Raw genomic sequence first — 15,150 nt, forward strand, 5'->3', positions numbered from 1 at the left:
TTGTTTTTGTTTTGTTTTTGTGGCAGGGTATATACTTTCAATTTCTATCCTTTGTAACTATTGAAATATTTCTATTAACATTCAAAAGTCTTGATTATGGAGATATTTCTGTGTACAATGTAGGTTTATATGTGTCTGTATTTATTGTATTACCTTTCTTGTATGCTCTGAAATACAACCCAAAACAAAGAAAACTACACACAAATATATAGATTTTTCATTATGAAAAATAAGCTATTATGTCAACATCAGTATTTTTGGTATAAATGATTTAAGTATAATATATTTCACTATTTTGACTATTTCTTTAACCCATAGAGATAGTTACTCTCCACTTTATTATACTGATCTATTCTCATTTATGTCTTCCAATACACACAGCAATAATGCCTGTAGTGTTTTTAAGGGACACAGTCTGAGACATCTCTGTATGTATGTTATTATAGTTGTTAAAAATGTAACACTATATCAGTTAGTAACAAATGCTAAGCAAAGCCACCGAGACAAATAGTTAAATGATTTAAAATAATTAAAATAAATAATATATAATATAGAAAATAGAAAATAAACATATATAAATAAACAACCATAAATATATAAACAATGTAAAAGAAATAGATGGAAAATATGGCGTACAATGACAAAGAGACGTTTCTTGAAGTATTTTTGGTTTTGGAAAGTTTTTTTTGTAAACTAATGTTAAAATTCTCACCTTTCCTTGTGGGATTTAATGAAACTAAGAAATGCCATATTGTTACATATAATTTTAACTTGTATTAAATCTGAGTAATTTAAGTCTAGTAGGGATAATGAATTTCTCACATTACCTGATGAAACTCAAAGTGAATTCTTCATTCCATGCCAAACTGTAAAGCAAATACTGCTGATGGAAATATTTCAGTGTTATTTGTAAAGACTTTTTTTTTTTTTTTAATGACCCCTTCATCTGCAGACTGAGATTAATACAAAATCTAAACCTAGCACAAACATGACACATGAAGAATTCTTTTCAGCTTTCCAGACACATAAATTTGCTGTGAAGTTGCCAATATATAGCTCAGTGAAACAGAAAACTTTTTTTTTCAAGTAATAGTTCTTTTTTTTTTTTTTTTTTTTTTTTTTAATTCTGTATTAAATAGATTTCATAGCTCCCTGCCAAAATTTATTTTTGGTTTACACAGCAATGACTAGCTGATGGGCAAGAATTACTAACAGCTGGTCTTTATTTAATTGTCTATTTTGAGGCTGGGTGGTTGTCTTTTGTCCTGTATTGAAATCCAAACAAAAGTGTTTATTGACTACAGTATTTCTAAGTTAGATGCCAATAAAAGCTGAAAAGTTACTTTTAAGAAAACTTTTATTTATGTTATGTAATTACTTCTGAATCAACAATGCTGAACTGTAATATATTAAAAAGAACTATTCTGAATGTCTGCTGCTCTCTAAATATTTTCGATATTTACAGTACAAAGTTAACTTTTTTCCAAGACTGGAATTCTTTTGTGATCTTTTAAACAACATGAAAATCAGTAATGTGTGAAGGTTTTCAAAATCCCCTCAAATATTCAGAGAACTATTGTTCCAAAAAAGCTTAGATTTTATTGAGTCTGCACTGATAATATCTAGCTTGAGACAGTACTTTGTATCACCGTTACTAACACTACCCAAACGACTAAACTATCCCAAATGGTTAACAACTGGAAGAAGAGAAAACTGTCTTGAAGCATTTATTACTGGGCAAACTGCTTCATATCCTTATGTTCAGCACATCTATTTCAATTTATTTCTGGTACAAACTAATACGAAAGCAAGAAATCACCCAGAGAAAGAAACAGGAATAATATTCAATGATTTCAAAGCACAAAATAAACCAGTTTAGCTAATAAAACAGCTAAAAGATACTTTCAGCTGCATATAGTTTTGTCAGAGCATCTGGAAAAAAATCTAGGTGCAGGAGAGATTTTCAGTATTTCAATCATTCTATGATTCTATGAATACTTAACTGAAGTAACTGTATTTTTACTTCTAAAATGTGTTTGTATCTTCATGTATGTGTATGTGTCTGTATTTGTTTATATCTTGCTTTCTGGGGGGTACACAAGTACATCAGGGAAGTTACATATCTAGCTGAAAAATAAATATATTCAGGGATAGTTTTTTACATTTGTTTTAATATTAAACAGTATTAAACAGAAAAAAAAATTACAGATTTCATAAATTTTCAATTTCAAAAACTGTTTTTTTTTTTTTTTTTTCTTCCAGGAAGATAGGCTTTCAAATACTTACAGACAAAAACTGCTAAGCTACCTGTGAGTTTGCTGCCAATGGTCTCTGATACAATCAGACTACACTTCTAGGAGCTGGATACCTAGAAAGAATATGAAAGACTCCAGTGTTGCCTGCTGCCTGTTACAGGCTGATAATGGGAAGAACATACTACAAGAACTTTACAAGCTAGGGACAGCTGAATAGCTGACAAGTTCAGAACTTTAGATCTTCAAAGATATCCTGAGTAATGGGATCAGCTGTAGAGACCCTGGTCACTGAAGGCACCTTTACAATTGATAAATGTCTGCATGGTGGATTTGCCTCTGAGTGTTGTCTCTAGTCCACTCTTTTTTAAAGCAATTTCTGAACAAACTGCAGGCATCACAGGCTAAGGTGGACAAACATCCTGAAGAAGTTCCTTTAACAAAACAAAACAAAACAAAACAAACAAACAAACAAAAAAGTGAATCTTTATAGTGTTCAGCTGGAAGATATATGTGCAGTGAAGCCAACAATATGTACATAATTTCTGAGAAGTGAAAATGGATTCCTACACCTACATGACACAGATGACACAGGTAATTCCTGCATTTCTAATTTCTAACACAGTGTACTCAGACCAGTATGGAATTTACTGGGTTTGTTTATTTATTTATTTATTTATTTATTTATTTATTTCCCAGAATTTACTGGGAAAATTTGGAACAGACTAAACATGATTTGGGTACTGTTCAAACTATCTGTCCATACTGATGCCTGAATTCCAGTGTCCAGATGGGCATTCCTGATCACTGTCGAATTTACTGGTAACCAAAGAATCAAGATGAGAAAACAGCATTTGAAGCATTTCTTCTCAGTACATGAAATATTTTTGAACATCTCTCAGACTTGTAGAAGCAGTATGGAAACATCAGTCTGACTAGTCAATATAATAATAAGAAATGTTAGTTTATGCAAAAGTAAAACAAAATATCTAGATAACGAGGAAAGACACATTGAAGTATATTCATGCCTGTGAGTAGACTTGCGGCTGAACAAAGGGAAATAGATCAGAGCAAAGGCAAATAATTGCTAAGAGTGGTTGTTGTGGAGTGAGTACATTGTAACCCAATAAGATCTTTAGAAATTATTTCATGCTTTTGCTACCATCTGGTTGTTTGCATAACCTGGTGTCAAGGAGAACTTTATCCCTTTCTTCCAGACTTTTCCAGCAATGGAAGGGTATATTTCTTGAACTGACCTTCAAATTCCTAAACGAAGATACTAGATTTAATGCTTTTAAGCATTCCTCTTGGTGATCCAACCATTCAAACTTGTTTGTGATACATGCTTTAGATTTATACATGCTTTTATATCTGCTCCACCTACACTTAGTTTCCTTGTTATGTTTTTGTTGTTGTTGTTTCTAATGTATCTGTTTGTGCACCCTGTCATTTCTTTGTTGCATTTATTAATTTCATAACAAGCACCTTAATTTTTCAAAGCAGGCTACTACTGTTAGGAGGAATGGAGATGAAACTGATGGAATATGGATTCTGAATGGAGCTCAGGATGGAACTGACTAAAATATGGATTTCTGCATTTGTTATGTGCATCTACAATGAAGGCCTTGATACATAGACCAGTAAACTACAGAGGAAGCCCTTGCACATATGTCCTTGCACTGGAGGACGTATCTGAAATGTTGAACCATGTAACAGGGAAGAAGCCTGGGTAAAGCATGAGTCTCCTGGGAGAATGAACAAGTCTCCAGGGTCTTTATGATGTCTGTGAATCCCAGCTGGGAAATCACTGGTATGATGAAATAGGAGCAGCACTTGTCTCCTGAATGACAATAAATGGTATGTGATTCAGTTACTTATATATAAATCATAGAATCATAGAACGTCTTGGGTTGGAAGGGACCTCAAAGATCATCTAGTTCCAACACCCCTTGCAATGGGCAGGAACACTTCCCACTAGACCAGGTTGCCCAAAGCCACATCTAACCTGGCCTTGAACAATTTCAGGCATGGGGCAGCCACTACTTCTCTGGGCAACCTGTGCCAGTGCCTCACTAACTTCTGCATGAAGAATTTCCTCCTAACAACTAATCTAAATGCCTCCTCTTATAGTTTAAAACCATTCCCCCTTGTCCTACCATTATCAGCCTGAGTAAAATGTTGCTCTCTATCTTTTTTATAAGACCACTTTAAGTATTGAAAAGCTGCAATAAGGTCACCCCTGAGCCTTCTCTTTTTCAGGTTGAAAATCTCCAGTTCTCTCAGTATTTCTTCAAAGGAGAGGTGCTCCAGCCTTCTGATCAACTTTGTAGCCCCCCTCTGGACTCTCTTTAACATATCCACCTCCTTGTGCTGGGGGCCCTAGACCTGGATGCAGCACTCCAAGTGGGGTCTCACAAGGGCAGAGCAGAAGGAAACAATCACCTCCCTTGACCTGCCGGCCATGCCTCTTTTGAGGCAGCCCAGCATGCAGTCTGCATACTGGGCTGCAACTGTGCAATGCTGGCTCATGTCAAGCTTTTCCTCCACCAGAACTCCCACATTCTTCTCTGCAGGGCTGCTCTCAGTGAGTTCTTCTCCCAGTCTGTACACCTGTCTGTGATTGCCCCAGCCTAGGTGCAGTACCTTGCACTTGGACTTGAACCTCAGTAGATTCACATGGACCCACTTATCTAGCTTGTCCAGGTCCCTTTGGATGTGATCCCTTCCTTCTGTTGTATCGACTGCACCACTCAGCTTGGTGTCATCTGAAAACTTGCTGAGGGCGCACTCAATCCCACTATCTATTTTGTTGATAAAGATATTAAAAAACACCAGTCCCAAGATGAACCCCTGAAGGACGTCACTCATCCCCAGCCTCCACCTGGACATAGAGCCATTGACCACAACTCTCTGGGTGCAGCTTTCAAGCCAATTCCTTATCCACTTAATGATCCACCGTTCAAATCCATATCTCTCCAATTTGGAGATCAGTATGTCATGTAGGACTGTGTCAAAGGCCTTACAGAAATCCCTGTAGATGTCATTGGTCAGTCTTCCCTTGTCAACTGATACAGTCACTTCATCATAGAAGGACACCGGATTGGTCAAGGAATTACTAAGGGATATTTCAGGCACTGTCAGGTATCCTGCTTAGCTACTTATTATCACACTAGAAGAATGGGGGCTTCGTGTTAAGATTTGTGTTTTAACTACCAGTCTCATGTTTCAGATACCCTTGTCTTGGACACCCTTGGATGGTGCTAGGAACCTATAAAAATATGTATAGAAGAATCCCACTCTAGTTGTCTTCCACTCTGAAGTTAACAAAAGTTGGTGAGAGTTGGCATCATGACAATGTTTGTATTCAACATGTTTTCTTCACGGTTACTCTCTGTTTACCTCTGTTTAAGTGGATCATAGATATTCCTGCTTTTTGACATGATGAGCTTAAAATTTGTCTCTTTCTTTGCTTGTGGACAAAACAATTTCATTAAATGACTGTTCAGTTGCAATGAACAGATGTCTTATCCAGATAAATATCCAAAGGAACATTTATTAGAAGCAAAATGTTTCTAAATTTCTTCCAAGTCTGATAATTAGATCCAGATCTCACAGGTGCCTGTGAGAATGTGCAGTTCTGCTGATTATCTGACTGTTTGCTGCCCTTGGTTTTCAGAAATGGAATGGTGATGGATGTTGATGATGCGCATATGAAGTTGTGAGAGAAAATATACTGGTTGTCTAAAAGAGTTAAGGCAAATTCCTATTTTTATTCACTTCACACACTCTGCATGATCATTTGAATATAGTCACTTGCATCCATACAGAAGTGTGTACAAGTGGACCGAATTTCTAATGTTTCATATGAAATTAAACTATTCACTCATATCTTCTTAGTTCATACTTTTTTCCATGTATTGCTAAATATTTATACATTATTATTTTATTTTTCTGTACTTATAGTTTATGATCATTTGCTACAAATCACACATCACATGGTTACTGTTATGAGCGTGTAAGTTTGGATAAAGCATTGATGTTAGACATCGAGGTTTTGTTGCTTTTTCTTAAGTGGTGTGTGATGATGACGAAAAGAAAAATGGTATTCTGATGTATACATTACTGACAACTGGATTTTATCCCAACACCTGTAACTTGTTAAGTACTTTTTGTTTTTTTGTTTTTTTCCTTCCAGACAGCTATATTTCTTGACTCAAATTCAGTTAACACAGAAATACATGAGGGCAAGTGTTTAGGAAGAATAATCAAGAAATGGCAGATCCTCCTCTCTATAATTGAAACTAACCTTACCCAAAAGGTCTGAAAAGAATGAGATAGCCAAAATGAGTCCTTTCCTTTTGTGCTAATCAAAATAAAATTATATATGACACAATTAGCACTGTTTCTATTAAAAGAAAAAAAATGGAGACCTGTATCTTGGTCATACTGACCTTCATTCAAAGTGACTTTCAGAAGAAGGGAGCTGGAAAATGGTTGTTTATGCCTCAGTCCAGTATTACAACTGTTATGGCACCTTAATGCTACATTCACACCCTTCTGCAAGTTCTTCCAGAACATAAAAAACAAAAACAAAACAAAACAACAAAAACAAAACAAAACATTTATTCTACAGATACTTTCAATTTCCTTGTTTTCATGAAAACTTGTCTAGTGTTATATATTGCTATCTTATGAAAGTTCAGAACATATGTTGTAACAAGGTTGTGCTCTCTAATCTACACTTGTTATTTGATATCTTTATAATCCTTTCAAATTCTATACCTGCACAAGAATTTATTTATTTTTTTAAGTACATTGTGATTCATGTATTACAGTAACTGATTTATTTCTTGCTTGCTCCCTCTCCAGCACATGGAAAAATATTGTTTAAATCAGGAAGGGTGGATAGTAGGAATGTGAAGGGAAAAGTGAGAGTCTCATTTAAGAGTCTCATTTCTGCTCCAATTGCTTCCACATACAGGTCCAAACACTGATTATAATATTTTCTTCAATATTTCCTATCAATTTAATCTCTGCAGGGTGTAAAATGTACTACATTTTCCAATGTCTTCCACGCTATTTTTTTTTTTTCTAGAATCATTTTCTAAATCAGAAAATTCTGGTTATAGGTGTATGTGGCACCTCAAGTTTGACAGAACTCCTTTATTGAGATATCAAAATTCACATAGCTATTAAAATGGAATGAAAGTATCTATCTTTCCTGAATAGATATCAAAAATAATATCCTGAATAATTCTGCATAATAATATATATCTTGAAAGGAGCTTAATGTTGTCTGCCATCAGATGATCACTGGTGTTGGCAATATCCCCTTTAATTAAGGCTTTCTGGACTTTCCATTAATGATGACTAGCTTTATTCTTGCTAAAACTTAATTATTTAAACACAAAAATATCTGCATATTGTTTGTAAAATTAATTCCAATTCTATTTTTTATTTGGAAATGCTCAGTCATAATGATTAAAGTGTATTTGATTGTCAAGAGATTAAAGTAAGATATACATTAAACCCTAAAATTTTTCATCTTTGGCAGACTTTTGTGGGATCGTCAATCAAGTTTTGGTATGAAAGGTTTTCAGTGGTTGAGAGATTATGCTTTTAGTGACTTGTAAAATCTTTTTTCTTCATCTGCAAATCTATAACTATGCCTAATTACGTATGTTTGAGTACACATGTATTAGAAAGTTGATTTTGTCACTTAAATATCTGAAGAAACCATTTTTTTCAGATTTTCTTGTTGTGACTAAACTCTGCCTGCTTCATTAGAGTTACATAACTGACCATGCTTCCTGTGCAACATGGTGAAAGTTCAAAACTTCTCTCCAGATTTTTTCCAAATTTACTATTTGATGTCCTTAGCTGAGCTGGAATTCATACCACAGTCTCAGCACTGTCAAAGAAAAAAAGGTGGTCTTCTCTCTGTACCATTCAAGGCATCAGACAACACAGGTTGGTGGGGTGGCCAGGAAATAATCTGACCTATATATAATGGAAACAAATGTCTCATTAAGAAGGGAATTCATTGGCTAAAGGCACTAACTGATACCAAGACTATGAAACTGGGGAAGGAGAGGAAGGACGTGGAATCTGCAGGGAAAGATGAGACCACTGGAAACCATTTGGCTGGAAAAGCACATTCAGTTAAATAGAAGAAAGTGAACAGGATGGTGGTGAGACGGACAGGAAAATTACATTTGTGAATGAGGAAAGTAGCTAAGCAAAAAAAATGATAGAGCAGAATAATGAAAAGGAGAAGATCAGCTGGTGAGCCAAAGACTTTGACATGAAGCTAGAGAAGAAAAAGTGAAGGAGGGAACAAAATAGAAGCTTAAAGCACATGAAAAGTGTTAGTTTGTGAAGCCATGTGGAAATGACTGAAAAGACAGATTAAACAAAATCAATTACCATTGGGTTAAGTGAGCACCAAAGACAGCACTAGAAAGGAGGATTATCATTTACAGTTGGAGGGACAGTAGAATTGCCTAACTGCTGATATGGTGTATTTTTTGTTTTGCTTCTGATGTTATTATGTTATTTTAGTTCAACCAGCAGAGTTTTTGCAGTGGATCTGAAACTTTAAGTCTCACTGTCACATTAAATAGTTATATAATAAAAAAATAAATAAGTAAATAAATAAATAAATAAATAAAACTCTACATGTGTTTTTGTTTTGTTTTGTTTTGTTTTCTGAGATAATTTCTTCTTTACAGTTTGTTTTTTTTAGATAAAAAGAAAAAAAAGGAAAAAAAGAAAAGCTTATGACCAAAAATTTTTTAGAGAATTATTGTATGACTAAAACATTGTCCAGTTAAAATCATGAAAAGTAAGAATTAAAAATACTTCTACAGAATTGATATGGATCTTTTATTAGACATTTATTACTAGATAAGACAGAGTTAGGGAGTGTTCAGTTCTGAGAGTGAATCATTTGCAATTTTATATTGTTAGAATAACCCCTAGCAATTTTTGTCCTGAGCTGACCCAAACTCTCCAAATCCACTTCCATTCACAAGCTGGAAAGCAGTATGAAACAGATAACATTGCTAATAGTCTTTTTGGATATGGCCATCCTGTTTTGGCGGGTAAGAGTTTTTAAATTATCCACATCACTTGGCTTCAGTGTTATAAAACCGTCCTATATAGAATTAGTTTACTGGTATAGACAAAGCCATGTTATCCAGCCAAATAGTTTTTTTATTTTGAATTCTCATAGTACTTTTGTTTGTTTGTTTGTTTTCTCTCTGCTTAAATTCCAACAGTTATAAATGACAACTACTCCATGTGATGATAAGTAATATTACCTGTCCTGCATAAATAATCAATTGCCTATACAGCTTACCATGAAAATGATTCTAGAGTTTTCATTGTTAACAAACTAATCCAATTTTACTTTTACTAAAAAAGCATGCTTAGAAAACAAAAACAACAAAACAAACAAACAAACAAACAAAAAACAACAAGGAAGAGTATATTTGCTTGTACAGTCTGTCAGACATGTAAGATGAGTATGAAGAGTCCTAAAGACAGATGAGAGATTAGATTTGGGATTCAGAAGTTCCTTTATAGCACTTAGAATAAGCCTACTCTATTATGTGTCTTTTGTAACAGTCTAATGTAAACTTTTACAAGGTAAAAACTGGTGATACCGATCTGCTTGAAAAAATTGTACCCAGTTTGAATATCTCTGTAATAGTAACAGAAAGCATGGACTGGACATTCTGTGCAAGCCACAGAAATTGGACAAGAACCTTCTTCAAAAACCAGCAAGGACTAATTTCTTATAGCTATTCAACTGAGTCACTTACTGTAGAAGAAAAAAATCTAATAACAGGTTTAAAAATGCACAACAAAACCTCCCCCACTAGTATAACAGAGTTTAGTCATCTAAATGCTTTTTAAAATCTAGCTACACACTCAAGGTGGAATAAAAGAAAATTAAATAAAATTAAAAGGACATTCTTTACAACCAGAATCTTCTCATTATAATCATCATCGTCATCATCATCATCATCCATGTTTACCATTGCTTTCTTAGTGTAGCGTGAAAGAAATACAAAGTCTTCCCCCCCCAAAAAAGTAGCAAAGGCATAAATCTCAGGACAGAATCATAGACTCATAGACCTCATAGAATCATAGACTCATAGACTTGGATCATAGAATCATAGAATAGTTTGGGTGGGAAGAGACTTTAAAGATCATCCAGTTCCTATCCCCCTGACACGACAACAGACACCTTCCTGGTCCACTAGACCAGGTTGCTCAAAGCCCCATCCAACCTGGCTTTAAACACTTCCAGGGATGGGGCATCCACAGCTTGTCCGGGCAACCTTTTACAGGTGGTGACCCTCTGAGTAAAGAATTGCTTCCTGATGTCTAATCTAAATCCACCTTCTTTTAGGTTAAATACATTCCCCCTTGTCCTGTCATTGTACTCCCTGATAAATAGCCCATCCCCATCTTTCCTGTAGGCTTCCTTTAGGTACTGGAAAGTTGCTATAAGTTGCTATAAGGTCTCTCCGGAGCCTTCTCTTCTCCAGGCTGAACAACCTCAACTCCTTCAACCTGTCTTTCTAGGTTCCCCTTGATCATGTTTGTGGCCCTCCTCTGGACTTGTTCTAATAGGTCCGTGTCCTTCTTGTGCTGGATGCTCCAGAACTGAACACAGTAATCCAGGTAGGGTTTCACAAGAGCAGAGTGGAGGGGGAGAATCATCTCCCTCAACCTTCCGCTGTTCACTCTTCTTTTGATACAGCCCAGGATACAGTTGGCTTTCTGGGCTGCAAGAACACATTGCCAGCTCATATTCAGTTTTGTCTACCAGTACCACCAAGTTCTTTTCCACAGGACTGCTCTCTATCCACTTGTTGCCCAGATTGAATTCATGTTTGGGATTGCCCTGACCCAGGTTCAGGACATTGCACTTGGCTAATCCCAGTACAGACCCCTGAGTGACACCACTAGTTACTGGTCTCTACCTGGATATAGTTGACCTCTTTGAATGCGACCATCCAGTCAATTCCTTAGTCACTGAGTCGTCCATCTATCAAATCTGTCACTCCATTTTATGGACAAGAATGTTTTGCCAGACAGTATCAAATGTATTGCATGAGTCCAGATAGACGTTATCAGATGTGTCATGTATAGGTGAATAGACTACTTGAAAAGAGGGAAACCCAAGTTCAAAAATCTGCCCAAAGTACAACAGGGACTTGAATCCCTGCATTCATCAGCCCATACAAAAAACCCAGGTTTTTTTATTCTTATTTCTGTAGGTTATTTTTTTTGTTGTTGTTGTTGTTTTTGTTTTGTTTTGTTTTATTTTTCCTTCAAATTTCTGTCTTTCTTCCAACATAGCATGAATCTAAAAATCATCAGTAATACAGTTTCCATCGTGGTTTCATTTACAACAATAGCCTTTCCCATGAAAAATAGCTTTATCACAACCAAAACAACACAAAAAATCTTAAATCACTTTTCTTAGAACGTAATAGATATGGTACGACATAATCTCTCATTAGTGAAATAAAAGTATTTCCATGGACTATCATGCTGCAACAAACAGAATGTCGAGTGAGAAATATATTCAACATCAGTCATGAGAAAATCTTATTCCAAAGTAGATGACCTATTTATTACACTTTGATATAATTTTTCTCTGAAAAATTTTGGTACAAAATACTAACTAGCATAGATCTCTAAGGAATTATGAATAATTTCTTTCTGCCTTTTCATTGGACACACTAACACTGCCTGCCTACCTACGTACCTACCTTACTACCTGTTTGTATTTATGTATATATGCACATGTATATATATGCCACTTACTTGGTATGTTTCATTTGGTTATGACTTTAAACAACACATCATTTCCAAAATTTGTAAGGCAGGTTTCATCTGAAAAAATATTTTGCTCATAATATTATACTTCCCTTTAATTCTTTCTTAAAAAAAAAAAAAAAAAATGTGTACAAGAACTTGAATGCAATGACACTGTTCTCATTGCAACTTTTCACATAATCAATCAGGCTGGAACAAAATATAAAAATATAAAATATAAATGATGATTTATGGAGTTTGAACTAGAGGCATCCAAAGGACAAAAAGCATAGTAGACCTGCGCAAAACCTGGCAAGTGTGATTTTCTGAGTTTTAAACTTTGTTTTTCCCCCTTACTTATATGGTTTTAAAGTTCAGCAATCGCTTTAAGTTTTTGAACTATCTGAAAGAATTTTTTTAACAGCTGCATGAGACTATGTACCTGGGTTCATTTCATTTAGATTTACAGGCCAGATTTTTTATTTGTTTTCGAGTCTTTTTGTTTGTTTGTTCTATGAAATTCAATGTTTTGTTTTCAAAACATGTGCTCCTTTAAAGAGGCTGAAATAATATTTTTCTAAGTTTGAATTTTTTACAAAAGATGCACAGGCTCCAAAAAAATTTAAATTATGCCCAAAAGTAAGCCCATCTGTTAACCAAAATTGAGTTTTAGATGATATCCAGTTTAATTTCAAATGTTTTTCTATCTTTAATATGTGTGATTATAACGATGATTTTATTGACATAAATAATCTAGTAGAATAAAAATATAAAAGCAAAGCAGGATCGTAGAGAACACTAGCAGTTTGGACATCATTTCAGAAAAGCACTTAAAAGGAAAGTAACTTAATCAAGAGAGACAGTAGACTACGTGAGACACTGTAGAAGACTGTCTCAAAAAGCAAAAGATCCCAAGAGAGTTAGAATTTGGCAGGAGTATAAAGCCTCAAAAATCAAGTGAATGGAAATTGGCCAGGAATGAACGAGTATTTTGAGGCAACTAAGTTGTTTGGAAGGCTGTGACTGAACCTGAAAGATGTGCTTCAAACTTTACCAAAACTTCTCTCTGTAATATTATAGATTGGTCATTAGTATGAAATCCTAGTAGCTGGAGAGGACACTAAATAGTAAGACAGTCTACAAAATCATGATTAATTGAATAAAAAATATTTTTTCTCTCTTGTTAATAAAATAATAGAAGGCAAAGAAATTAAGTTAACAATAGTTAGATGTGTGACACAGTAAGACAAAACAAGTAAGATGAAACAAACAAACAAACAAAAAGGGAAGTATGTTTTCACAAAACACACATGAGCTGTATGGAACTCCTTGCTACAAGATGTTGTAGACTTGATATTGTGTTACTGGAGTTCAAGAAACAGGTAAAGCTGCTGCAGGAAAACCCAGCCAGAACTATTAAATACAAAAGGCTCAACTTATTTACTTAAACATTTGGTGTTTTTTTATTTTTACTTTTTATTTAAGCATTTAGTGTTATTTCTGATACCTTAGAAACCTGCAAGTGACCAGTAAACCGGAAAGGGACAAAAAAAATCCTTTCTTTCTTGATCAGAGTTGGTGAGATAAACTTGAGTACTTCAAATGAGAATAGGCATTTGTGCTTAAGCATCTGAACACAAGATGTTTATTTTAGCATGAATTGCATCTCCCTTGAGGTTCTATTGACAGTCTTGACTAGACAGTTCATTAACTACATGCAAGTCCATTAACTATAATTAAAGCTTAGACATCTAGCTCACATCTAAACAGTTGCATGGAGACATCTAAATGATATCATATTAATGTTTCACTAAATACCAAAAGCAACTACTTCTAGCTCAAGAAATGGGTGAGTTGCTGACCCACCAGAACTGGGACAATATGCCAGGAAATGATCAATAATCATCGCATTCTTGCTGTGTTTGTAAATAACTAACTAAAGCAGCTACCATTAGCCAGTGAATACAGATAATACACAAAATAGATGAAACTGATGTACCTTGAACCATCCCAGCATAAGAGCATAGATGTCTTTATGTTGTTCTCTGGGAACAACGTGTTGTGTATTCATTTGAAGTTCAGATGAAATCAGTAAAGAAAAGTTGTTAAACGTGAGCTGTATGAAAAGTAACTGTTCCTGAAAGGATTGGAGCCTTGTTAAAATTATAAATAAATAAATAATAAATAAATAAAACTACTTGTTGCAGGTCATGGCATTGATTTGTTTGATCTGCTTTATTTGAAGGCATAAACACATGCAAAATATCAGGGACCTACTAAGTCTACATTTCCTAAACAACTTATATTCCCCATTTCTCCCCATTCTGCCATTGCATCATTTGCATCATTGCATCTCAGTACTGCAAACCTTGGTGTCTTTACCTTTGAGCTATTTCCAATATTTCTTTACATGTTCTCTAGATCTCCATTTATAACAACAATTTGCACAAACCGAGAGCAATAGGTTTTATCAGTGCCATCTTGGTAATGGTTAGTTCTGGCATGGTTTTAATCCACTTCTCCAGAGGGAGCCTAGGAGTCATTTGACAAAGAGAATGCACCAGGGGATGTTCTCAATAGGCAGAGTATATAATACTTTTTTTCTTCTTGGAGAGGAGGAGTCCAGCCATATGACTTTAAAGTGTCCTAACATTCATCACGTCTTATTTACTCACACAGATGTAACTGGGTTTTGCTGTTTGTTGTTGTTGTTTTTCCCCAGAAATTATTTAACCCACTTCTCAAGCAAAGTTGCAAGCTACCCTGGGGTACCAAAATGTATTGCAGATTTATTATTCTTTTCTCTCTATCTGTTATCTTTGCACTTTCTATGTGCTTATTCTCACATTAATGTTTTAAGTACCCTCTACATCTGATCCTGCTATGAGCTTCAGGTGGTTAGGTCAATCTCAGTGCTCATATAAAACCCCACTGTGTTTTCTGTGAAGCAACTAGTTCAAATGTAGATGCTATGAATTCTGTTACAGTAATCCTCTCTCCCCACAAGGAGAGATGGTTTTTAATAACAGCTACATCATGAAGCAGTGGTACAAAGACAAGG

The 15,150-nt window shown here is 35.0% G+C and overlaps 1 protein-coding gene across 3 annotated transcripts in view; it reads right to left on the bottom strand.

Moving 5' to 3' along the window:
* The window catches only part of GPC5 (glypican 5), a 770,806-nt gene that overhangs the window by 22,358 nt on the left and 733,298 nt on the right, over window positions 1–15,150 (bottom strand). The gene's annotated exons all lie outside the window — the stretch shown is intronic.

This window comes from Anser cygnoides, chromosome 1, assembly GCF_040182565.1.
Source record: "Anser cygnoides isolate HZ-2024a breed goose chromosome 1, Taihu_goose_T2T_genome, whole genome shotgun sequence".
NCBI classification, from domain to species: Eukaryota; Metazoa; Chordata; class Aves; order Anseriformes; family Anatidae; genus Anser; species Anser cygnoides.